Consider the following 27,051-nt stretch of genomic DNA (forward strand, 5'->3'; position numbering starts at 1 on the left):
TGCAACGGAGGTGCAAGGGAAAGGTAAAGGAAGAGGGAAAGGTAAAGAAAAGCCAAGAGCCGGTGGCAGAGGATCGATGAGACCTCCTAGGCAAAGAAAAAGTAAGACTCCAAAAGATGACGAGGAGAGACTGGAAGAACTTCAAAGACAAAGGAGAGAAGCAACGGAGGTTTGTGTTTTTAATATATTTCTCTGAACAATATCAATGTCAATGACACCGAAATTAGCTCGGAAGCTGCACCAGGCACGTTCGTTTGCGTTGCGTCTGTTGCAGAAAAAAAATAGACCATTAATCTAAAATTGATTTTACGCGTTGTGAACGGAACGCTTCAGTCACGCGCTTGGTGTAGCTTCCCTGCCTGTTTGTATCTCAATTGTTTGTAGCAATTTCTAGCTGTTGCCAGTCAACTGCATGATGCGAGATGTCTCCCAGTGAAATCACGACACATAATTACGTTATGGTCTATAGAAAATGTTACACAACATTTTCACCTTTTCATTGTCCATACACATACATAGTATTCATCATTTTGTGTGAACACTTGAAAAATGACACAGAGTAGGCTACTATTACTACTACTCTGCTAACAATCTAACTTTGCTACCTAAACAAGCCTATCTGATCTTATTTCTTGTCTTATTTCTTCAGACTTGTGGATGGAATGAGCCTGCAAGAGCACAGGAACCTCACCACACAGTTGCTATAGTGAGGCAGCCAGGTCTGGTGTTTGATGCATCAGTGCAGACATGTCGTCCCCCCACCTGTGCCAGGGATGCCTTGGTGTAGTTGTACACACTGCAGAGACATGCCAATCGATCAGAAGAGAAAATGCTGTGGACAAAACCCTGCCACCTGTGTGAGCCTTCTGCCTCACTACACACAGCACTGCCTAGATGAAGGTTTTCTCCAGATTCACAGGCAGTACATCACAGACATCACAGCATTAGGCCATGTAAGAGAGCCAGGTGATGACAATAGAGTTCAGATATGCTACCTACAGACATTTCATTTTCTGGCAGCATGGGTCTCTAGGACAGGGTAATAGAAGAGTGATCCCAAGCTGTGTGTGTAGGATAAGGGATAAATTCCCTGACCCTCAGGGACATCTCTGGAATTTATTTCACCTTCCTGTAATGTTGTAATGTTGTGTTATTGTAAATAGTTTTGTATTAGTGTTCTTGTACTGCCTGTTCCTTTTAAAACTGTATTTAATTTATTTTACACCGGTACATCGCTATATTTTGCTTTCATGAAAATAAAAACTTTTAGAATTGATAAGAGACTGTTCATGCTGTACCTCATACATTACATCCACAAACTTATAATTAAAAAAGGAGTTGTGGTAATTTACCATTTTGAAACACCAAATGACAGTAACATGGTCAACAATGTTATTTGCAATATATTTATTTACAGAAATTAACAAATTATGGTATTTACACATGAACCCTTCCTTTTTGTATGGTGCCTTTGAAGCAACATGGGCCATCATTCTAAATTTGCAGTCTCCTGGAAAGCTGATCCTGTGGAAGACATGCAGTGTCGTTAGACATACACGCCATTTTATATAGTTCAACATATTGTTACTAATCTGTATAGTGCTATTTTGCCTAGACTGAGTTACAGGCAAGGTTACAATGAAGGCATGCACGTGCATCACATAACAAGACCATTGAATTTCGTCCACATCCTCCTCCACGATGCTCATGTCATGTAGGCTTTGTAAAAAATATATATAAATGCTTATATCATGAAAATATACAATAGAGAATGTCATCGGGTATAGACATTATGAGCATTGATGGGTTACCTCTGTTCAAGGTTCTCAATTTCAGGGGCTTCTGCAATTGCGCCAAGATGCTAATCTGAAATGAATAAGCAGAGCGTTTCACAACATATAACAGTACATAAAATGGTAAACACCAAGATATTAAAAATATACTTTCAGTTATTATCAAACAACAATCACATAGAATCAACAATTGTTTTCATGCAGTGAAAAACGTTCAGACAATTTAGTAGGCTACGTCTACAATTAATAAGACTACAGGACAGGCCTCAGGATGTGAACGTCACCCTTGGAATTGGCTACACTAGCATTATCAGATTAGGATATATTTAGGCTACAAAGCAAAAGCAATGAAAAATAACTACAATTTAGTGCCCTTTGCCTGTGATCCGTCATAGCAGATTTATGTTACAATCCTTTTTCATCGACGCGAGGAAAAGTATCCCAGACGTCATTCTAGCGTTATGGACAACCATGCTATACTAAGCCAAGCAACTATAAAACTTCGAATTTACACCATAGACTGTATGTTTACACGAATAGGCCAAATTACCTGTCGAGGAGAAAGCAGGCAATTTCGGCGTCCCTTTTAAAATCCTTGCTCCTCACGAGCTCTTTCCATCTTAGAAAAGCCACTCCAATATTGACTTTGGTCTGTTGTTTTTCCGGTCGCGTTGGCGTTTTAATTCTCTTTTTCGCTTCCTTGGCGACTCCTTTTCATGTCCTCGAGAATAGTTGTAATCCTCCATTTTCAACAGACTTTCAAATCTGCCGGCAGTCGCGAGTAGACTGATCATGCAATGAGTGTTGCCTACAAGCGCGAAAGGCGGAGCTGAATTTCCAGGAATGTCCCTCGTTGGCGAATGTATTTCAAAGATGGAGGCGCAACATGGATTCAGCCATTTGCGCGGCTCGCGCGTATGTATTTGGAATAGCAGATTCTACACTTACGAGAATACTTTGATTAGTAAGTGGAAATAATTACACATGAATGAGCACATATTTTTGAAAGAACAAATGGGTTTTTGCTAAGAATTAACTCAAAAAAGTACACAATGTAGCTTTAAACAATTTAACCCTTTAAACTACTGAACTTTTTAACTGTTCAGCCATTGTAACTGTTACTTGTCATCAACTATGACTCCTACCCACAGTAGCTAGTTAGCATGGTTAGCATAGTTAGCATGCTAACATGTTAGCATGCTAGCATGTTAGCATGCTAGTTAGCATTTTTTACAAAACTGCTAAAAATGATTAGCTAAGTTAGCTAAGTCACATGGTTAGCATAGTTAGCATGCTAGCATGTTAGCATGCTAGTTAGCATTTTTTACAAAACTGCTAAAAATGATTAGCTAAGTTAGCTAAGTCACATGGTTAGCATAGTTAGCATGCTAGCATGTTAGCATGCTAGTTAGCATTTTTTACAAAACTGCTAAAAATGATTAGCTAAGTTAGCTAAGTCACATGGTTAGCATAGTTAGCATGCTAGCATGTTAGCATGCTAGTTAGCATTTTTTACAAAACTGCTAAAAATGATTAGCTAAGTTAGCTAAGTCACATGGTTAGCATAGTTAGCATGCTAACATGTTAGCATGCTAATTAGCATAGTTAGCAAAACTGCTAAAAATGATTAGCTAGATTAGCTAAGTCACATGGTTAACATAGTTAGCATGTTAGCATTGCTAACTACTAAAAATGCATTAGCTAAGTTAACTAAGTTAAGTATTGTCCACCTATTTAACCGTTCAATCATTCCAACTATATTAAACCTTATCTTCCAAGCAAATCATTTAACCATATAAACTATCCACCTATTTAACTGTTCGGTCACTCCAACTATATTAAACCTCATCTACCTAGCAACCAATATAGTTTGTTTTTACTCTGTATGATATTTTACATCATATTTTTTGCATTTTCATGCACTGTATTTCCTTCAGGAAATGCTTTTCTAGTTATTACAGTGCATGAAAATGCACTGTACTGTTCTTCCAAGGCATTTTATTATTATTATTATTATTCTTCTTCTAACGCAGCTAATGGAGCTTCAACCGTTTAACGTAGAAACTTCATTCAAACTATGTTACGTAGGTCTTACTTAGGACATGTGAGCTTTGTATTTTTCAACTTTGTAACTTTTATACTTTTTAAACTATTAATTAAAAACTAATCAAAATTTCCCCATTGACTTAACATTAGATTATGACATCACAATACGGCCGTTAAGCAATTAGAATCCTACGGCAGGTGTTCGGGCCACCTGGATCAACTGCCAGTCTCAGGCTTTAAGCATACAAACTGGCCCTATTAAGACTACACATCCTGTTCAACTGCTTCCTCTGCCAAAAACTGTTTCAAAATAAAAGTCCTCACTACAATATTTCACTGTTAAACAATTTAACCCTTTAAACTACTGAACTTTTTAACTGTTCAGCCATTGTAACTGTTACTTGTCATCAACTATGACTCCTACCCACTGTAGCTAGTTAGCATGGTTAGCATAGTTAGCATGTTAGCATGCTAGCATGTTAGCATGCTAGTTAGCATTTTTAGCAAAACTGCTAAAAATGATTAGCTAAGTTAGCTAAGTCACATGGTTAGCATAGTTAGCATGCTAGCATGTTAACATGCTAGTTAGCATTTTTTACAAAACTGCTAAAAATGATTAGCTAAGTTAGCTAAGTCACATGGTTAGCATAGTTAGCATGCTAACATGTTAGCATGCTAGTTAGCATTTTTAGTAAAACTGCAAAAAATGATTAGCTAAGTTAGCTAAGTCACATGGTTAGCATAGTTAGCATGTTAATTAGCATAGTTATCATAACTAATAAAAATGATTAGCTAGGTTAGCTAAGTCATATGGTTAGCATAGTTAACATTTTAACATTGTTAGCATGCTAGTTAGCATAGTAACTTGGTTAACATTATTATCTTTATTAACATAGTTAGCATAACTACTAGCAAACATTGGAGCCATTCCAACTGTTAGTTATCGTCAACTATCTGCCTAAATAATTTAACCATTTCAATTATCAACCTATTTAACTGTTCAGTCATTCTAACTATATTAAACCTTATCTACCAAGCAAATAATTTAACCATATGAACGCATCATATTTTTGCATTTTCATGCACTGTATTTCCTTCAGGAAATGCTTTTCTAGTTATTATTATTCTTCTTCTAACGCACTTAATGCAGCTTCAACCGTTTAACGTAGAAACTTCATTCAAACTATGTTACGTAGGTCTTACTTAGGACATGTGAGCTTTGTATTTTTCAACTTTGTAACTTTTATACTTTTTAAACTATTAATTAAAAACGAATCAAAATTTCCCCATTGACTTAACATTATGATTATGACATCACAATACGGCCGTTAAGCAATTAGAATCCTACGGCAGGTGTTCGGGCCACCTGTTTCAACTGCCAGTCTCAGGCTTTAAGCATACAAACTGGCCCTATTAAGACTACACATCCTGTTCAACTGCTTCCTCTGCCAGAAACTGTTTCAAAATAAAAGTCCTCACTACAATATTTCACTGTTAAACAATTTAACCCTTTAAACTACTGAACTTTTTAACTGTTCAGCCATTGTAACTGTTACTTGTCATCAACTATGACTACTCCTACCCACTGTAGCTAGTTAGCATGGTTAGCATAGTTAGCATGCTAGCATGTTAGCATGCTAGTTAGCATTTTTTACAAAACTGCTAAAAATGATTAGCTAAGTTAGCTAAGTCACATGGTTAGCATAGTTAGCATGCTAACATGTTAGCATGCTAGTTAGCATTTTTTACAAAACTGCTAAAAATGATTAGCTAAGTTAGCTAAGTCACATGGTTAGCATAGTTAGCATGCTAACATGTTAGCAGGCTAGTTAGCATTTTTTGCAAAACTGCTAAAAATGATTAGCTAAGTTAGCTAAGTAACATGGTTAACATAGTTAGCATGCTAGCATGTTAGCATGCTAGTTAACATTTTTAGCAAAACTGTTAAAAATGATTAGCTAAGTTAGCTAAGTAACCTGGTTAACATAGTTAGCATGCTAACATGTTAGCATGTTAGTTAGCATTTTTAGCAAAACTGCTAAAAATGATTAGCTAAGTTAGCTAAGTAACCTGGTTAACATAGTTAGCATGCTAGCATGTTAGCATGCTAGGTAGCATAGTTAGCATAACTGCTAAAAATGATTAGCTAGGTAAGCTAAGTCACATGGTTAACATAGCATTGCTAACATGTTAGTTAGCATAACTACTAAAAATGAAAACATTAGCTAAGTTAACTAAGTTAAGTAACTTCTTTGATAACATAGTTAGCATAACTGCTAGCAAACATTAGAGCTATTCCAACTGTCAGTTATCGTCAATTATCTACCTAAATAATTTAACCATTTAAATTATCCACCTATTTAACCGTTCAATCATTCCAACTATATTAAACCTTATCTACCAAGCAAATAATTTAACTATATAAACTATCCACCTATTTAACTGCTCAGTCATTCCAACTATATTAAACCTCATCTACCTAGCAACCAATATAGTTTGTTTTTACTCTGTATGATATTTTACAGAATATTTTTTGCATTTTCATGCACTGTATTTCCTTCAGGAAATGCTTTTCTAGTTAGAGTGCATGAAAATGCACTCTACTGTTCTTCCTAGGCTTCTTCTTCTTATTATTATTCTTCTTCTTCTAACGCAGTTAATGCAGCTTCAACCGTTTAACGTAGAAACTTCATTCAAACTGCGTTGCGTAGGTCTTACTTATGACATGTGGGCTTTGTATTTTTCATCTTTGTAACTTTTATACTTTTTAAACTATTAATTAAAAACTACTCAAAATTTCCCCATAGACTTAACATGGGCTGATGACATCACAATGGACTAATTAACTTGATTTGCACCTGGTATCATCTTCCAGCTGCTCATCTAGGCCCCATCAAAGAATCAGTTAAACTGATTGCACCTGTATCAACTGCTTTCTACTGAACTAGACCAACTCTCTCTGTCTCTCCATTCTACAAGGATATAAGACACATTTCATCCAACTTTCTATCCATTCATCCTCTTCAAACCATTCACTCATCCACCCATTAAACTATTCATCAACATCCATTAAACAATCTGCCTATCAACATCCATTCAACTTTCTGTCTATCAACATCCATTACACTATCTACATTTAACTTTTAAACTATATACTCTGTCTGAGGCTTTAAGCATACAATAAATATGGCTCTATTAAGACTGCCGTTAAGCAATTAGAATCCTAGGCCAGGTGGCCAGGCCACCAGCATCAACTGCCAGTCTCAGGCTTTAGGCATACAAACTGGCCCTATTAAGACTACACATCCTGTTCAACTGCTTCCTCTGCCAAAAACTGTTTCAAAATAAAAGTCCTCACTACAATATTTCACTGTTAAACAATTTAACCCTTTAAACTACTGAACTTTTTAACTGTTCAGCCATTGTAACTGTTACTTGTCATCAACTATGACTCCTACCCACTGTAGCTAGTTAGCATGGTTAGCATGTTAGCATGCTAACATGTTAGCATGCTAGTTAGCATTTTTAGCAAAACTGCTAAAAATGATTAGCTAAGTTAGCTTAGTCACATGGTTAGCATAGTTAGCATGCTAACATGTTAGCATGCTAGTTAGCATTTTTTGCAAAACTGCTAAAAATGATTAGCTAAGTTAGCTAAGTCACATGGTTAGCATAGTTAGCATGCTAGCATGTTAGCATGCTAGTTAGCATTTTTATAAAACTGCTAAAAATGATTAGCTAAGTTAGCTAAGTCACATGGTTAGCATAGTTAGCATGCTAGCATGTTAGCATGCTATTTAGCATTACTATTAAAAATGATTAGCGAAGTTAGCTAAGTCACATGGTTAACATAATTAGCATGTTAGCATGCTAATTAGCATAGTTATCATAACTAATACAAATTATTAGCTAGGTTAGCTAAGTCATATGGTTAGCATAGTTAACATTTTAATATTGTTAGCATGCTAGTTAGCGTAGTTACTTGGTTAGCATTATTATCTTTAACATAGTTAGCATAACTACTAGCAAACATTGGAGCCATTACAATTGTTAGTTATCATCAACTATCTGCCTAAATAATTTAACCATTTCAATTATCAACCTATTTAACTGTTCAGTCATTCCAACTATAGTAAACCTTATCTACCAAGCAAATAATTTAACCATATGAACTCATCATATTTTTGCATTTTCATGCACTGTATTTCCTTCAGGAAATGCTTTTCTAGTTAGAGTGCATGAAAATGCACTCTACTGTTCTTCCTAGGCTTCTTCTTCTTCTTCTTCTTCTTATTCTTCTTCTTCTAACGCAGTTAATGCAGCTTCAACCGTTTAACGTAGAAACTTCATTCAAACTGCGTTGCGTAGGTCTTACTTATGACATGTGGGCTTTGTATTTTTCATCTTTGTAACTTTTATACTTTTTAAACTATTAATTAAAAACTGCTCAAAATTTCCCCATAGACTTAACATGGGCTGATGACATCACAATGGACTAATTAACTTGATTTGCACCTGGTATCATCTTCCAGCTGCTCATCTAGGCCCCATCAAAGAATCAGTTCAACTGATTGCACCTGTATCAACTGCTTTCTACTGAACTAGACCAACTCTCTGTGTCTCTCCATTCTACAAGGATATAAGACACATTTCCTCCAACTTTCTATCCATTCATCCTCTTCAAACCATTCACTCATCCACCCATTAAACTATCCATCAACATCCATTAAACAATCTGCCTATCAACATCCATTCAACTTTCTGTCTATCAACATCCATTACACTATCTACATTTAACTTTTAAACTATATACTCTTTCTCAGGCTTTAAGCATACAATATGGCTCTATTAAGACTGCCGTTAAGCAATTAGAATCCTATGGCAGGTGTTCGGGCCAGCTGCATCAACTGCCAGTCTCAGGCTTTAAGCATACAAACTGGCCCTATTAAGACTACACATCCTGTCCAACTGCTTCCTCTGCCAAAAACTGTTTCAAAATAAAAGTCCTCACTACAATATTTCACTGTTAAACAATATAACCCTTTAAACTACTGAACTTTTTAACTGTTCAGCCATTGTAACTGTTACTTGTCATCAACTATGACTCCTACCCACTGTAGCTAGTTAGCATGGTTAGCATAGTTAGCATGTTAGCATGCTAGCATGTTAGCATGCTAGTTAGCATTTTTTAAAAACTGCTAAAAATGATTAGCTAAGTTAGCTAAGTCACATGGTTAGCATAGTTAGCATGCTAGCATGTTAGCATGCTAGTTAGCATTTTTAATAAAACTGCAAAAAATGATTAGCTAAGTTAGCTAAGTCACATGGTTAGCATAGTTAGCATGCTAACATGTTAGCATGCTAGTTAGCATTTTTTACAAAACTGCTAAAAATGATTAGCTAAGTTAGCTAAGTCACATGGTTAGCATAGTTAGCATGTTAGCATGTTAGCATGCTAGTTAGCATTTTTAGCAAAACTGTTAAAAATGATTAGCTAAGTTAGCTAAGTCACATGGTTAGCATAGTTAGCATGCTAGCATGTTAACATGCTAGTTAGCATTTTTAGCAAAACTGTTAAAAATGATTAGCTAAGTTAGCTAAGTCACATGGTTAGCATAGTTAGCATGCTAGTTAGCATGCTAGTTAGCATTTTTAGCAAAACTGTTAAAAATGATTAGCTAAGTTAGCTAAGTCACATGGTTAGCATAGTTAGCATGTTAACATGTTAGCATGCTAGTTAGCATTTTTAGCAAAACTACTAAAAATTATTAGCTAAGTTAGCTAAGTAACATGGTTAACATAGTTAGCATGTTAGCATTGCTAACATGCTAGTTAGCATAACTACTAAAAATGAAAACATTAGCTAAGTTAACTAAGTTAAGTATTATCCACCTATTTAACCGTTCTATCATTCCAACTATATTAAACCTTATGTACCAAGCAAATCATTTAACCATATAAACTATCCACCTATTTAACTGTTCAGTCACTCCAACTATATTAAACCTCATCTACCTAGCAACCAATATAGTTTGTTTTTACTCTGTATGATATTTTACATCATATTTTTTGCATTTTCATGCACTGTATTTCCTTCAGGAAATGCTTTTCTAGTTACAGTGCATGAAAATGCACTGTACTGTTATTCCAAGGCATTTTATTATTATTACAGTGCATGAAAATGCACTGTACTGTTATTCCAAGGCATTTTATTATTACAGTGCATGAAAATGCACTGTACTGTTATTCCAAGGCATTTTATTATTATTCTTCTTCTAACGCACTTAATGCAGCTTCAACCGTTTAACGTAGAAACTTCATTCAAACTATGTTACGTAGGTCTTACTTAGGACATGTGAGCTTTGTATTTTTCAACTTTGTAACTTTTATACTTTTTAAACTATTAATTAAAAACGAATCAAAATTTCCCCATTGACTTAACATTATGATTATGACATCACAATACGGCAGTTAAGCAATTAGAATCTTATGGCAGGTGTTCGGGCCACCTGGACCAACTGCCATTCTCAGGCTTTAAGCATACAAACTGGCCCTATTAAGACTACACATCCTGTCCAACTGCTTCCTCTGCCAAAAACTGTTTCAAAATAAAAGTCATCACTACAATATTTCACTGTTAAACAATTTAACCCTTTAAACTAGGGTTTCTCAACGGGGGCGGTACCGCCCCCTGGGGGGCGTTCGTACAACCTAGGGGGGCGCTGGGAACGTGAGAGGTTTTTTTTTTTTTTTTTTTTTTTACATTTTAAACTTTCATGGTTTCCACATATTTTTGGTGCAAAAATAGGCTACCTGAAACAAATAGGCTATTTTCATTCATGGGTTTCTAACCCCTCTACCGTACCAGCTACATTTTACTGTTTATCTATGCTCAGTGGTCATACAGTGCAGTTCGGGCCTGCACACGCCCGGACTCACATCCCCCAGCCCCGCTCGCTGTTGTTCTGCAGCTGCTCTGAGCGTAGTCTCTACGAAAAGACCGTTGCTAATCAAATACTTACAACCGGACCCGCGTCACACAGAGCAGGTTGTTTGCGCCATGCCCCTTTTGAGGGGAAAACATTCCCTCAGAACAAGCCAAAGTGAACCGGTAGACATGCCGAAAAGTTGCAGGTGGGTTAGGCTACAGCTTTGCTGGCAAATAAATATTAGCCTAGTTATTAAATCTTTATGAAATTATAATATCGCTCGTTAGTCTTCAAAAGACAAACAACTAACGTTACACCAAAAATGAATCAGACCAAAGAAACAGAAATCTAGGCTAACACTTAACGGCTATGACAGAAATTATCATATCTCGGAATTATCTAACTAACATACTTTACATCTGAGCCTGTGAGTTAACTAAACTACATTAAAATTCAAATATGAAGGCAAAAATACAGGAAAACAATTTAGTCCCAGCTTACTTACCTGGAGACTCGATGAGATAGGCTACGAGTAAATGTCCGGGTATGACTGAGTGGGGTTGTTGCACCACTTCGTAGCCTACTCGGGAGACTAAAGGGACATGTTTTTTATATTAATTGAATTAAGCTTTTGTAGGTATCTTTCACGGTCAACGACCGGCAAAGTGGTTATGTATTGAGTGGTCATATTGATTTGTGGTATTTTTTGTTATTATTTACTCCTGCGATTTCTGTACGAATTACGTTTATTGACCCTAATTTGCGTTGGAGTTAATGAGAGGGGTTGTTTGTTTTCCCCCCGAAAGGGGCGGGAACGTTTGTCACGAGTCAAGTTCCCGGATGTGCCGGTCTAACGTGTACGAAATATGTATAGGCCTAAACAGGCCTCACGCGCGGATTCTGTTTTGTGATTGGTTGGATTGTTGCGATTGTGCATATGTTGTTCACGTGATGTGCACTTGATTTTTGTCCATGATAAAATGACACGTCTTGTTGCCTAGATTTAATGTTCCTATTGATTAAAAAAAATAATAATAATTACAACCAATGCTGATGTGGTAGTGTTTTTTTTTTTACCCAACCAGTCTCCTATTGCTTCTAACAGTGGGCTAAATCTGCTTAATGATAAAATAGGCTCATAGGGACATTTTCTTATAATTCCAGAAGAAACCAAAACAGTGCAGAAATGGGCTCGTTTTTTTTATTTAAGCAATATAGCATGAGTGTGACCTATAGCCTACCCGGGGGGGTGTAGTTTTTTTTTTTTTTTTTTGTGTGTGGGGGGGGGGGGGCGCCAGAGGATCAAAGTAAGGTCAGGGGGGCGTTTGCTCAAAAAAGGTTGAGAACCACTGCTTTAAACTAATGAACTTTTTAACTGTTCAACCATTGTAACTGTTACTTGTCATCAACTATGACTCCCACCCACTGTAGCTAGTTAGCATGGTTAGCATGTTAGTATGCTAGCATGTTAGCATGCTAGCATGCTAGTTAGCATTTTTTACAAAACTGCTAAAAATGATTAGCTAAGTTAGCTAAGTCACATGGTTAGCATAGTTAGCATGTTAGCATGCTAGTTAGCATTTTTTGAAAAACTGCTAAAAATGATTAGCTAAGTTAGCTAAGACACATGGTTAGCATAGTTAGCATGCTAGCATGTTAGCATGCTAGTTAGCATTTTTAGCAAAACTGCTAAAAATGATTAGCTAAGTTAGCTAAGTCACATGGTTAGTATAGTTAGCATGCTAACATGTTAGCATGCTAGTTAGCATTTTTAACAAAACTGCTAAAAATTATTAGCTAAGTTAGCTAAGTCACATGGTTAGCATAGTTAGCATGTTAGCATGCTAACATGTTAGCATGCTAGTTAGCATTTTTTGCAAAACTGCTAAAAATGATTAGCTAAGTTAGCTAAGTCACATGGTTAGCATAGTTAGCATGCTAGCATGTTAGCATGCTAGTTAGCATTTTTAGCAAAACTGCTAAAAATAATTAGCTAGGTTAGCTAAGTCACATGGTTAACATAGTTAGCATGTTAGCATTGCTAACATGCTAGTTAGCATAACTACTAAAAATGAAAACATTAGCTAAGTTAACTAAGTTAAGTATTATCCACCTATTTAACCGTTCAATCATTCCAACTATATTAAACCTTCTCCACCAAGCAAATCATTTAACCATATAAACTATCCACCTATTTAACTGTTCAGTCACTCCAACTATATTAAACCTCATCTACCTAGCAACCAATATAGTTTGTTTTTACTCTGTATGATATTTTACATCATATTTTTTGCATTTTCATGCACTGTATTTCCTTCAGGAAATGCTTTTCTAGTTAGAGTGCATGAAAATGCACTCTACTGTTATCCGATTTATTACAGTGCATGAAAATGCACTGTACTGTTATTCCAAGGCATTTTATTATTCTTCTTCTTCTAACGCACTTAATGCAGCTTCAACCGTTTAACGTAGAAACTTCATTCAAACTATGTTACGTAGGTCTTACTTAGGACATGGGTGCTATGTATTTTTCAGCTTTGTAACTTTTATACTTTTTAAACTATTAATTAAAAACTACTCAAAATTTCCCCATAGACTTAACATGGGCTGATGACATCACAATAGAGCCGTTAAGCAATTAGAATCCTATGGCAGGTGTTCGGGCCAGCTGCATCAACTGCCAGTCTCAGGCTTTAAGCATACAAACTGGCCCTATTAAGACTACACATCCTGTTCAACTGCTTCCTCTGTCAAAAACTGTTTCAAAATAAAAGTCCTCACTACAATATTTCACTGTTAAACAATTTAACCCTTTAAACTACTGAACTTTTTAACCCTTTCCTGCCCGTGCCGAACATTCCATTTTTGACGCTGGATGACCTCCTCACACAAAAAAACGTATTTCTTGAGTATAATACATACCATCAATGGGATATACATACCATTGTAATCAGAAGGATCAGTTCTATGAAATGATGTAAAATACATATGGTAATGTTGATATAGTAATGAACAGTATTTGAAAATCCTCTCCAAATGTATATCCGGAATTTGTCAAAATTTAATTTCATTCACATAAAAAATGAATTTTCATCATATTTCTCTACAAGATAGAGAAAAATATAGAGTGTATGAAATGTTCAGCAAGTTGTGGGCTATTTAACAAAAAAGACTGTATTGGAATATCATTAACCTTTCAAAAGTTATGATAATTTTAGTGATCAGTGTAAAAAAAATGCAGGAAACGGGATTTAGAATGTTGACAGAATTCACATTCACTTTCTCACCAACAACATAAAAGTATGCATAAAAACTAATAATCAAGTCAGAAACAATGGTTTATATGTATTTGGTCTATAAGAATAAACCATTTATTTGTATATAAGCAAATGCTACAGTCAATAAGAATGACATTAAAAAAAAAACATACTGTACCTTACCAGTAATACAGGAAGCAAGTATACTGTATTCATTGAAGACCATTTCGGAAAAGAGACATAAAATACATTTGATTCAACAAATACAACTTCCTTATATAAATCAGAATAATATGAAAATTATATACATATATAAAATGTATTATTATTCATGAAAAGCTAGGAATACAATCAACATCACTCAAAACTCAATGTGTTCTAAACATTTGAAAATGGATTACATACTTAGAACAAGCCTGTGAAGAATAAACACATACACACAAACTCATACCCACACACACACACACTTACAGAGGAGGATAGGGAAAGGTGGGGTCGGGAACCTGAAGGTTGAACACAGAAGCTATGACTCATTACTAAACGCATCCCCTTTTGCAGAATGCCAAATCTGACAGCAATGTGTTTATCAATAAAACAAATTTGCCTACCGTTACACTCCAGGGCCATACAAGCTACTTTAGTTTTATTATGTACGTTTTTTATAACAAGCTCCTGCTGTACAGGAATATGTACTTGATAGAAAGATGACAGAGTAGTAGTTCGAGCAGCTGAAGGTGAGGCTGAAATTTCAACGGAAATGGCTACCAGCTGTTGTGATAGATTTCCTCCAAATTCTTTCTGGTTGTAGCTACCAAACCTAGGTTCAACACCAGATTCTGCATTGCATTGTCAAACTTGAAATAACAAGAAGCTACTGACAACGGCAATGTCAATGGAGAAAAAGTGCTTTCTGGTATTCTGCGTTTTTTGGAGTACACAATATGTATTCATCATTTGGTCAATGTCCCCTGATCCCTGCCAATACTTGGTTTTTTCCAGTAGCAATGGATATTAGGGAGGGAAGTGAACCCCATGTAAATGATCAATCCCAGAAACCTGTGAAACTCTTCTGGGGTCTTTGTCCCATGCCCCTGCACTGTTTGCATACGACGGCCTACTAAGCACAAGCTCCCATTCCTTCCGGTTGGTAAAACCACATATGCCTGGGACAACAATGTGAGTAAAAAAGAACATAACAAGTCTATTTCACACAGTGTTTTAGTCTGCACCATCCTACGCACGGCACATAAATCTATACCTTCTTCCTCCATCCCCTCATGGTCTTCAGCATTGTGAGTGCAAGCTCATGAGCAGTGAGCTACCTCTTCAGGCTTGCAAGAAGGTCTGTGTAGGTCTTGTCATCCTCCATCTGAAACAAGAGCGACATCATACAAATACCTTTATTAATGTAAAAAATAAAATCACAAAACTATAGATTTGTGCATGTATGCACACAAAAGAAGAGGTAGCCTAAACTATTGAAGCATCCTCAGAATATACTCGAAATATTTCTAAGTAGGCCTATGAAAAGTCATTGTTTTACACATGGGTTTAGCTACCCTAAATCTGATTGCCTGGCTGGCATCAAGATACAGACAGATTACATTTCACCTAGTAACAAACTGCTGAAATGCAATAATGACATTTCTGACAGAATATGTGATTTCACATCATGTTTTCTATAACTAAATATTGAGGAGTTGTGCTTCATCTATTTCAAGTCATGCCATCTTAGAAAATGTTGAGACAAGCACGTCTGATGTTTGTCATTTAGAAGTTAGCAAGCTAAAATAGTTCACTATACAGACTGCACTACAGATAACAACCGGAGGAAAGGCAATAAGTTAATTAAATTTCTGACAGAATATGTGATTTCACATCTTATTTTCTACAACTACATATTGAGAGGAGTAAAAATATCGCTCAACTTATTTCATGTCAGAACGTAACGCAACTTGAAACGCGGCGCCCATTGATTTATTCAACTTTGGTTTGCTATACTGTCTTGCCAATATAATGCTTACCTAACAAGCAAATTGGTACTAGAAAACAAACTTACCTACAGGTTATATACCAACAGGTTTTTAAATGAAACTGTCAAATGAAAATAACTGACATCAAAAGCAAACGATAATGTTGCAAGCAGTTCAGAATTATACAGTTAGCTAAAGTTACGTGACGATGCACTAGCCCCCCCCGCTAAGCCATAATGTTGACGCTGATAAGAAAGCATATTACTGTCAAATAACATGATTTAAGGACTTCAAATTAAGATAAACCATAACTAGAACCGATGTAAAAACAATATTACCTCAGTTTATCCAGCTGTGTGGTTTCCAGTCGAGGTAAACTCCAACTTAAGTGCAGGTGGCATCCGGCTGTCCACGTCAAATGCACCGACTCAAGTGAAAATATTTTTTCCAGACTCATCTTCAAGTATCCAAAACATTTCGCGCCATAAACCCCTTAACCAATCATATCAAATTAAAGCTTATGTTGTCAGCATTACGGGGAAGATTTCAGAAATAAAATCAGTCATTGGACAGCTGAGATATTAGACGATTGGCCATCGTTACTTTTGTAACGAAATTAGAACGGTCGGGCTCGTAAGGGTTAACTGTTTAGCCATTGTAACTGTTACTTGTCATCAACTATGACTCCTACCCACTGTAGCTAGTTAGCATGGTTAGCATAGTTAGCATGTTAGCATGCTAGCATGTTAGCATGCTAGTTAGCATTTTTTGCAAAACTGCTAAAAATGATTAGCTAAGTTAGCTAAGTCACATGGTTAGCATAGTTAGCATGCTAGCATGTTAGCATGCTAGTTAGCATTTTTTGCAAAATTGCTAAAAATGATTAGCTAGGTTAGCTAAGTCACATGGTTAGCATAGTTAGCATGCTAACATGTTAGCATGCTAGTTAGCATTTTTTATAAAACTGCTAAAAATGATTAGCTAAGTCACATGGTTAGCATAGTTAGCATGCTAGCATGTTATCATGCTAGTTAGCATTTTTTACAAAACTACTAAAAATGATTAGCTAAGTTAGCTAAGTCACATGGTTAGCATAGTTAGCATGCTAGCATGTTAGCATGCTAATTAGCATTTTTAACAAAACTACTAAAAATTATTAGCTAAGTTAGCTAAGTAACATGGTTAACATAGTTAGCATGTTAGCATTGCTAACATGCTAGTTAGCATAACTACTAAAAATGAAAACATTAGCTAAGTTAACTAAGTTAAGTATTATCCACCTATTTAACCGTTCTATCATTCCAACTATATTAAACCTTATGTACCAAGCAAATCATTTAACCATATAAACTATCCACCTATTTAACTGTTCAGTCACTCCAACTATATTAAACCTCATCTACCTAGCAACCAATATAGTTTGTTTTTACTCTGTATGATATTTTACATCATATTTTTTGCATTTTCATGCACTGTATTTCCTTCAGGAAATGCTTTTCTAGTTCTTATTTTTCTTCTTCTAACGCGTTTAATGCAGCTTCAACCATTAAACGTAGAAACTTCATTCAAACTTTGTTACGTAGGTCTTACTTAGGACATTTGGGCTATGTATTTTTCAACGTTGTAACTTTTATACTTTTTAAACTATTAATTAAAAACTATCAAAATTTTCCCATTGACTTAACATTATGATTATGACATCACAATACGGCCGTTAAGCAATTAGAATCCTATGGCAGGTGTTCGGGCCACCTGCCTCAACTGCCAGTCTCAGGCTTTAAGCATACAAACTGGGCCTATTAAGACTACACATCCTGTTCAACTGCTTCCTCTGCCAAAAACTGTTTCAAAATAAAAGTCCTCACTACAATATTTCACTGTTACACAATTTAACCCTTTAAACTACTGAACTTTTTAACTGTTCAGCCATTGTAACTGTTACTTGTCATCAACTATGACTCCTACCCACTGTAGCTAGTTAGCTAAGTTAGCTAAGTAACTTGGTTAGCATAGTTAGCATGCTAACATGCTAGTTAGCATTTTTTGCAAAACTGCTAAAAATGATTAGCTAAGTTAGCTAAGTCATATGGTAAGCATATTTAGCATGCTAGCATGTTAGCATGCTAGTTAGCATTTTTTATAAAACTGCTAAAAATGATTAGCTAAGTTAGCTAAGTCACATGGTTAGCATAGTTAGCATGTTAGCATGCTAGTTAGCATTTTTTGCAAAACTGCTAAAAACGATTAGCTAAGTTAGCTAAGTCACATGGTTAGCATAGTTAGCATGTTAGCATGCTAATTAGCATTTTAAGCAAAACTGCTAAAAATGATTAGCTAAGTTAGCTAAGTCACATGGTTAGCATAGTTAGCATGCTAACATGTTAGCATGCTAGTTAACATTTTTAGCAAAACTATTAAAAATTATTAGCTAAGTTAGCTAAGTAAAATGGTTAGCATGCTAGCATGTTAGTATGCTAGTTAGCAAAACTGCTAAACATGATTAGCTAGGTTAGCTAAGTCACATGGTTAACATAGTTAGCATGTTAGCATTGCTAACATGCTAGTTAGCATAACTACTAAAAATGAAAACATTAGCTAAGTTAACTAAGTTAAGTATTATCCACCTATTTAACCGTTCAATCATTCCAACTATATTAAACCTTATCTACCAAGCAAATCATTTAACCATATAAACTATCCACCTATTTAACTGTTCAGTCACTCCAACTATATTAAACCTCATCTACCTAGCAACCAATATAGTTTGTTTTTACGCTGTATGATATTTTACATCATATTTTTTGCATTTTCATGCACTGTATTTCCTTCAGGAAATGCTTTTCTAGTTATTACAGTGCATGAAAATGCACTGTACTGTTATTCCAAGGCATTTTATTATTATTATTCTTCTTCTAACGCACTTAATGCAGCTTCAACCGTTTAACGTAGAAACTTCATTCAAACTATGTTACGTAGGTCTTACTTAGGACATGTGAGCTTTGTATTTTTCAACTTTGTAACTTTTATACTTTTTAAACTATTAATTAAAAACTAATCAAAATTTCCCCATTGACTTAACATTATGATTATGACATCACAATACGGCAGTTAAGCAATTAGAATCCTATGGCAGGTGTTCGGGCCACCTGGACCAACTGCCATTCTCAGGCTTTAAGCATACAAACTGGCCCTATTAAGACTACACATCCTGTCCAACTGCTTCCTCTGCCAAAAACTGTTTCAAAATAAAAGTCATCACTACAATATTTCACTGTTAAACAATTTAACCCTTTAAACTAATGAACTTTTTAACTGTTCAACCATTGTAACTGTTACTTGTCATCAACTATGACTACTCCCACCCACTGTAGCTAGTTAGCATGGTTAGCATGCTAGCATGTTAGCATGCTAGTTAGCATTTTTTACAAAACTGCTAAAAATGATTAGCTAAGTTAGCTAAGTCACATGGTTAGCATAGTTAGCATGCTAGCATGTTAGCATGCTAGTTAGCATTTTTTGAAAAACTGCTAAAAATGATTAGCTAAGTTAGCTAAGTCACATGGTTAGTATAGTTAGCATGCTAACATGTTAGCATGCTAGCATGTTAGCATGCTAGTTAGCATTTTTAACAAAACTGCTAAAAATTATTAGCTAAGTTAGCTAAGTCACATGGTTAGCATAGTTAGCATGTTAGCATGCTAGTTAGCATTTTTAGCAAAACTACTAAAAACAATTAGCTAAGTTAGCTAAGTCACATGGTTAGCATAGTTAGCATGCTAGCATGTTAGCATGCTAGTTAGCATTTTTTGCAAAACTGCTAAAAATGATTAGCTAAGTTAGCTAAGTCACATGGTTAGTATAGTTAGCATGCTAACATGTTAGCATGCTAGCATGTTAGCATGCTAGTTAGCATTTTTAACAAAACTGCTAAAAATGATTAGCTAAGTTAGCTAAGTCACATGGTTAGCATAGTTAGCATGTTAATAAAACTAACTAGTTAGCATTTTTAATAAAACTGCTAAAAATGATTAGCTAAGTTAGCTAAGTCACATGGTTAGCATAGTTAGCATGTTAGCATGCTAGTTAGCATTTTTAGCAAAACTACTAAAAACAATTAGCTAAGTTAGCTAAGTCACATGGTTAGCATAGTTAGCATGCTAGCATGTTAGCATGCTAGTTAGCATTTTTTGCAAAACTGCTAAAAATGATTAGCTAAGTTAGCTAAGTCACATGGTTAGCATAGTTAGCATGCTAGCATGTTAGCATGCTAGTTAGCATTTTTAGCAAAACTGTTAAAAATGATTAGCTAAGTTAGCTAAGTAAAATGGTTAGCATGCTAGCATGTTACCATGCTAGTTAGCATAGTTAACAAAACTACTAAAAATGATTAGCTAGGTTAGCTAAGTCACATGGTTAACATATTTAGCATGTTAGCATTGCTAACATGCTAGTTAGCATAACTACTAAAAATGAAAACATTAGCTAAGTTAACTAAGTTAAGTATTATCCACCTATTTAACCGTTCATTCATTCCAACTATATTAAACCTTATCTACCAAGCAAATCATTTAACCATATAAACTATCCACCTATTTAACTGTTCAGTCACTCCAACTATATTAAACCTCATCTACCTAGCAACCAATATAGTTTGTTTTTAATCTGCATGATATTTTACATCATATTTTTTGCATTTTCATGCACTGTATTTCCTTCAGGAAATGCTTTTCTAGTTATTATTATTCTTCTTCTAACGCACTTAATGCAGCTTCAACCGTTTAACGTAGAAACTTCATTCAAACTATGTTACGTAGGTCTTACTTAGGACATGTGAGCTTTGTATTTTTCAACTTTGTAACTTTTATACTTTTTAAACTATTAATTAAAAACTAATCAAAATTTCCCCATTGACTTAACATTATGATTATGACATCACAATACGGCCGTTAAGCAATTAGAATCCTATGGCAGGTGTTCGGGCCAGCTGCATCAACTGCCAGTCTCAGGCTTTAAGCATACAAACTGGCCCTATTAAGACTACACATCCTGTCCAACTGCTTCCTCTGCCAAAAACTGTTTCAAAATAAAAGTCCTCACTACAATATTTCACTGTTAAACAATTTAACCCTTTAAACTACTGAACTTTTTAACTGTTCAGCCATTGTAACTGTTACTTGTCATCAACTATGACTCCTACCCACTGTAGCTAGTTAGCATGGTTACCATAGTTAGCATGCTAGCATGTTAGCATGCTAGCATGTTAGCATGCTAGTTAGCATTTTTTACAAAACTGCTAAAAATGATTAGCTAAGTTAGCTAAGTCATATGGTTAGCATAGTTAGCATGCTAGCATGTTAGCATGCTAGTTAGCATTTTTTACAAAACTGCTAAAAATGATTAGCTAAGTTAGCTAAGTCACATGGTTAGCATAGTTAGCATGCTAGCATAGTTAGCATGCTAACATGTTAGCATGCTAGTTAGCATTTTTTACAAAACTGCTAAAAATGATTAGCTAAGTTAGCTAAGTCACATGGTTAGCATAGTTAGCATGCTAACATGTTAACATGCTAGTTAGCATTTTTTACAAAACTGCTAAAAATGATTAGCTAAGTTAGCTAAGTCACATGGTTAGCATAGTTAGCATGCTAGCATAGTTAGCATGCTAACATGTTAGCATGCTAGTTAGCATAGTTAGCAAAACTGCTAAAAATGATTAGCTAGATTAGCTAAGTCACATGGTTAACATAGTTAGCATGTTAGCATTGCTAACTACTAAAAATGCATTAGCTAAGTTAACTAAGTTAAGTATTGTCCACCTATTTAACCGTTCAATCATTCCAACTTTATTAAACCTTATCTTCCAAGCAAATCATTTAACCATATAAACTATCCACCTATTTAACTGTTCAGTCACTCCAACTATATTAAACCTCATCTACCTAGCAACCAATATAGTTTGTTTTTACTCTGTATGATATTTTACATCATATTTTTTGCATTTTCATGCACTGTATTTCCTTCAGGAAATGCTTTTCTAGTTCTTATTTTTCTTCTTCTAACGCGTTTAATGCAGCTTCAACCATTAAACGTAGAAACTTCATTCAAACTTTGTTACGTAGGTCTTACTTAGGACATTTGGGCTATGTATTTTTCAACGTTGTAACTTTTATACTTTTTAAACTATTAATTAAAAACTATCAAAATTTCCCCATTGACTTAACATTATGATTATGACATCACAATACGGCCGTTAAGCAATTAGAATCCTATGGCAGGTGTTCGGGCCACCTGCCTCAACTGCCAGTCTCAGGCTTTAAGCATACAAACTGGGCCTATTAAGACTACACATCCTGTTCAACTGCTTCCTCTGCCAAAAACTGTTTCAAAATAAAAGTCCTCACTACAATATTTCACTGTTACACAATTTAACCCTTTAAACTACTGAACTTTTTAACTGTTCAGCCATTGTAACTGTTACTTGTCATCAACTATGACTCCTACCCACTGTAGCTAGTTAGCTAAGTTAGCTAAGTAACTTGGTTAGCATAGTTAGCATGCTAGCATGCTAGTTAGCATTTTTTGCAAAACTGCTAAAAATGATTAGCTAAGTTAGCTAAGTCACATGGTTAACATAGTTAGCATGCTAGCATGTTAGCATGCTAGTTAGCATTTTTTGCAAAACTGCTAAAAATGATTAGCTAAGTTAGCTAAGTCACATGGTTAGCATAGTTAGCATGCTAGCATGTTAGCATGTTAGTTAGCATTTTTTGCAAAACTGCTAAAAATGATTAGCTAAGTTAGCTAAGTCACATGGTTAGCATAGTTAGCATGCTAGCATGTTAGCATGCTAGTTAGCATTTTTTGCAAAACTGCTAAAAATGATTAGCTAAGTTAGCTAAGTCACATGGTTAGCATAGTTAGCATGCTAACATGCTAGCATGCTAGTTAGCATTTTTTATAAAACTGCTAAAAATGATTAGCTAAGTTAGCTAAGTCACATGGTTAACATAATTAGCATGTTAGCATGCTAATTAGCATAGTTATCATAACTAATAAAAATAATTAGCTAGGTTAGCTAAGTCATATGGTTAGCATAGTTAACATTTTAACATTGTTAACATGCTAATTAGCATAGTTACTTGGTTAACATTATTATCTCTAACATAGTTAGCATAACTACTAGCAAACATTGGAGCCATTCCAACTGTTAGTTATCGTCAACTATCTGCCTAAATAATTTAACCATTTCAATTATCAACCTATTTAACTGTTCAGTCATTCCAACTATAGTAAACCTTATCTACCAAGCAAATAATTTAACCATATGAACTCATCATATTTTTGCATTTTCATGCACTGTATTTCCTTCAGGAAATGCTTTTCTAGTTACAATGCATGAAAATGCACTGTACTGTTATTCCAAGGCATTTTATTACAGTGCATGAAAATGCACTGTACTGTTATTCCAAGGCATTTTATTACAGTGCATGAAAATGCACTGTACTGTTATTCCAAGGCATTTTATTATTATTATTATTATTATTCTTCTAACGCAGCTAATGCAGCTTCAACCGTTTAACGTAGAAACTTCATTCAAACTATGTTACGTAGGTCTTACTTAGGACATGTGAGCTTTGTATTTTTCAACTTTGTAACTTTTATACTTTTTAAACTATTAATTAAAAACTAATCAAAATTTCCCCATTGACTTAACATTATGATTATGACATCACAATACGGCCGTTAAGCAATTAGAATCCTATGGCAGGTGTTCGGGCCACCTGTTTCAACTGCCAGTCTCAGGCTTTAAGCATACAAACTGGCCCTATTAAGACTACACATCCTGTTCAACTGCTTCCTCTGCCAAAAACTGTTTCAAAATAAAAGTCCTCACTACAATATTTCACTGTTAAACAATTTAACCCTTTAAACTACTGAACTTTTTAACTGTTCAGCCATTGTAACTGTTACTTGTCATCAACTATGACTCCTACCCACTGTAGCTAGTTAGCTAAGTTAGCTAAGTAACTTGGTTAGCATAGTTAGCATGCTAGCATAGTTAGCATGCTAGCATGTTAGCATGCTAGTTAGCATTTTTTGCAAAACTGTTAAAAATGATTAGCTAAGTTAGCTAAGTCACATGGTTAGCATAGTTAGCATGCTAACATGTTAGCATGCTAGTTAGCATTTTTTGCAAAACTGCTAAAAATGATTAGCTAAGTTAGCTAAGTCACATGGTTAGCATAGTTAGCATGTTAACATGTTAGCAAAATGATTAGCTAGATTAGCTAAGTCACATGGTTAACATAGTTAGCATGTTAGCATTGCTAACTACTAAAAATGCATTAGCTAAGTTAACTAAGTTAAGTATTGTCCACCTATTTAACCGTTCAATCATTCCAACTATATTAAACCTTATCTTCCAAGCAAATCATTTAACCATATAAACTATCCACCTATTTAACTGTTCAGTCACTCCAACTATATTAAACCTCATCTACCTAGCAACCAATATAGTTTATATAGTATATATTTTTTGCATTTTCATGCACTGTATTTCCTTCAGGAAATGCTTTTCTAGTTATTATTATTATTATTATTATTCTTCTTCTAACGCAGCTAATGCAGCTTCAACCGTTTAACGTAGAAACTTCATTCAAACTATGTTACGTAGGTCTTACTTAGGACATGTGAGCTTTGTATTTTTCAACTTTGTAACTTTTATACTTTTTAAACTATTAATTAAAAACTAATCAAAATTTCCCCATTGACTTAACATTATGATTATGACATCACAATACGGCCGTTAAGCAATTAGAATCCTATGGCAGGTGTTCGGGCCAGCTGCATCAACTGCCAGTCTCAGGCTTTAAGCATACAAACTGGCCCTTTTAAGACTACACATCCTGTCCAACTGCTTCCTCTGCCAAAAACTGTTTCAAAATAAAAGTCCTCACTACAATATTTCACTGTTAAACAATTTAACCCTTTAAACTACTGAACTTTTTAACTGTTCAGCCATTGTAACTGTTACTTGTCATCAACTATGACTCCTACCCACTGTAGCTAGATAGCATGGTTAGCATAGTTAGCATGCTAGCATGTTAGCATGCTAGTTAGCATTTTTTACAAAACTGCTAAAAATGATTAGCTAAGTTAGCTAAGTCACATGGTTAGCATAGTTACCATGCTAGCATGTTAGCATGCTAGTTAGCATTTTTTACAAAACTGCTAAAAATGATTAGCTAAGTTAGCTAAGTCACATGGTTAGCATAGTTAGCATGCTAACATGTTAGCATGCTAGTTAGCATTTTTTACAAAACTGCTAAAAATGATTAGCTAAGTTAGCTAAGTCACATGGTTAGCATAGTTAGCATGCTAACATGTTAGCATGCTAGTTAGCATTTTTAGCAAAACTGTTAAAAATGATTAGCTAAGTTAGCTAAGTAAAATGGTTAGCATAGTTAGCATGCTAGCATGTTAACATGCTAGTTAGCATAGTTAGCAAAACTGCTAAAAATGATTAGCTAGATTAGCTAAGTCACATGGTTAACATAGTTAGCATGTTAGTATTGCTAACTACTAAAAATGCATTAGCTAAGTTAACTAAGTTAAGTATTATCCACCTATTTAACCGTTCAATCATTCCAACTATATTAAACCTTATCTACCAAGCAAATCATTTAACCATATAAACTATCCACCTATTTAACTGTTCAGTCACTCCAACTATATTAAACCTCATCTACCTAGCAACCAATATAGTTTGTTTTTACTCTGTATGATATTTTACATCATATTTTTTGCATTTTCATGCACTGTATTTCCTTCAGGAAATGCTTTTCTAGTTATTATTACAGTGCATGAAAATGCACTGTACTGTTATTCCAAGGCATTTTATTATTACAGTGCATGAAAATGCACTGTACTGTTATTCCAAGGCATTTTATTATTATTATTACAGTGCATGAAAATGCACTGTACTGTTATTCCAAGGCATTTTATTATTATTACAGTGCATGAAAATGCACTGTACTGTTATTCCAAGGCATTTTATTATTATTATTATTATTATTATTATTCTTCTTCTTCTAACGCACTTAATGCAGCTTCAACCGTTTAACGTAGAAACTTCATTCAAACTATGTTACGTAGGTCTTAATTAGGACATGTGAGCTTTGTATTTTTCAACTTTGTAACTTTTATACTTTTTAAACTATTAATTAAAAACTAATCAAAATTTCCCCATTGACTTAACATTATGATTATGACATCACAATACGGCCGTTAAGCAATTAGAATCCTATGGCAGGTGTTCGGGCCACCTGTTTCAACTGCCAGTCTCAGGCTTTAAGCATACAAACTGGCCCTATTAAGACTACACATCCTGTTCAACTGCTTCCTCTGCCAAAAACTGTTTCAAAATAAAAGTCCTCACTACAATATTTCACTGTTAAACAATTTAACCCTTTAAACTACTGAACTTTTTAACTGTTCAGCCATTGTAACTGTTACTTGTCATCAACTATGACTCCTACCCACTGTAGCTAGTTAGCATGGTTAGCATAGTTAGCATGCTAGCATGCTAGCATGTTAGCATGCTAGTTAGCATTTTTTACAAAACTGCTAAAAATGATTAGCTAAGTTAGCTAAGTCACATGGTTAGCATAGTTAGCATGCTAACATGTTAGCATGCTAGTTAGCATTTTTTATAAAACTGCTAAAAATGATTAGCTAAGTTAGCTAAGTCACATGGTTAACATAATTAGCATGTTAGCATGCTAATTAGCATAGTTATCATAACTAATAAAAATAATTAGCTAGGTTAGCTAAGTCATATGGTTAGCATAGTTAACATTTTAACATTGTTAGCATGCTAATTAGCATAGTTACTTGGTTAGCATTATTATCTCTAACATAGTTAGCATAACTACTAGCAAACATTGGAGCCATTCCAACTGTTAGTTATCGTCAACTATCTGCCTAAATAATTTAACCATTTCAATTATCAACCTATTTAACTGTTCAGTCATTCCAACTATAGTAAACCTTA

General features: G+C 34.9%; 1 long non-coding RNA gene across 1 annotated transcript; it reads right to left on the bottom strand.

Annotated features, from left to right (window-relative positions):
* Positions 1 to 1,483: 1,483 nt before the first annotated feature.
* LOC143124685 (uncharacterized) lies at positions 1,484 to 2,599 on the bottom strand. Its single transcript, XR_012987065.1, has 3 exons — positions 2,344 to 2,599; positions 1,812 to 1,866; positions 1,484 to 1,524 (listed from the first exon to the last, which is right to left on the bottom strand). It is a non-coding gene; the product is annotated as an uncharacterized LOC143124685 (long non-coding RNA).
* Between the last annotated feature and the right edge of the window lie 24,452 nt (positions 2,600 to 27,051).

The sequence above is a fragment of the Alosa pseudoharengus genome, unplaced genomic scaffold (genome assembly GCF_046254945.1).
Source record: "Alosa pseudoharengus isolate Yale_2024_CS ecotype anadromous, Long Island Sound unplaced genomic scaffold, YU_APseudo_1.1 YU_APseudo_1.1_scf_15, whole genome shotgun sequence".
Lineage (NCBI taxonomy): Eukaryota > Metazoa > Chordata > Actinopteri > Clupeiformes > Clupeidae > Alosa > Alosa pseudoharengus.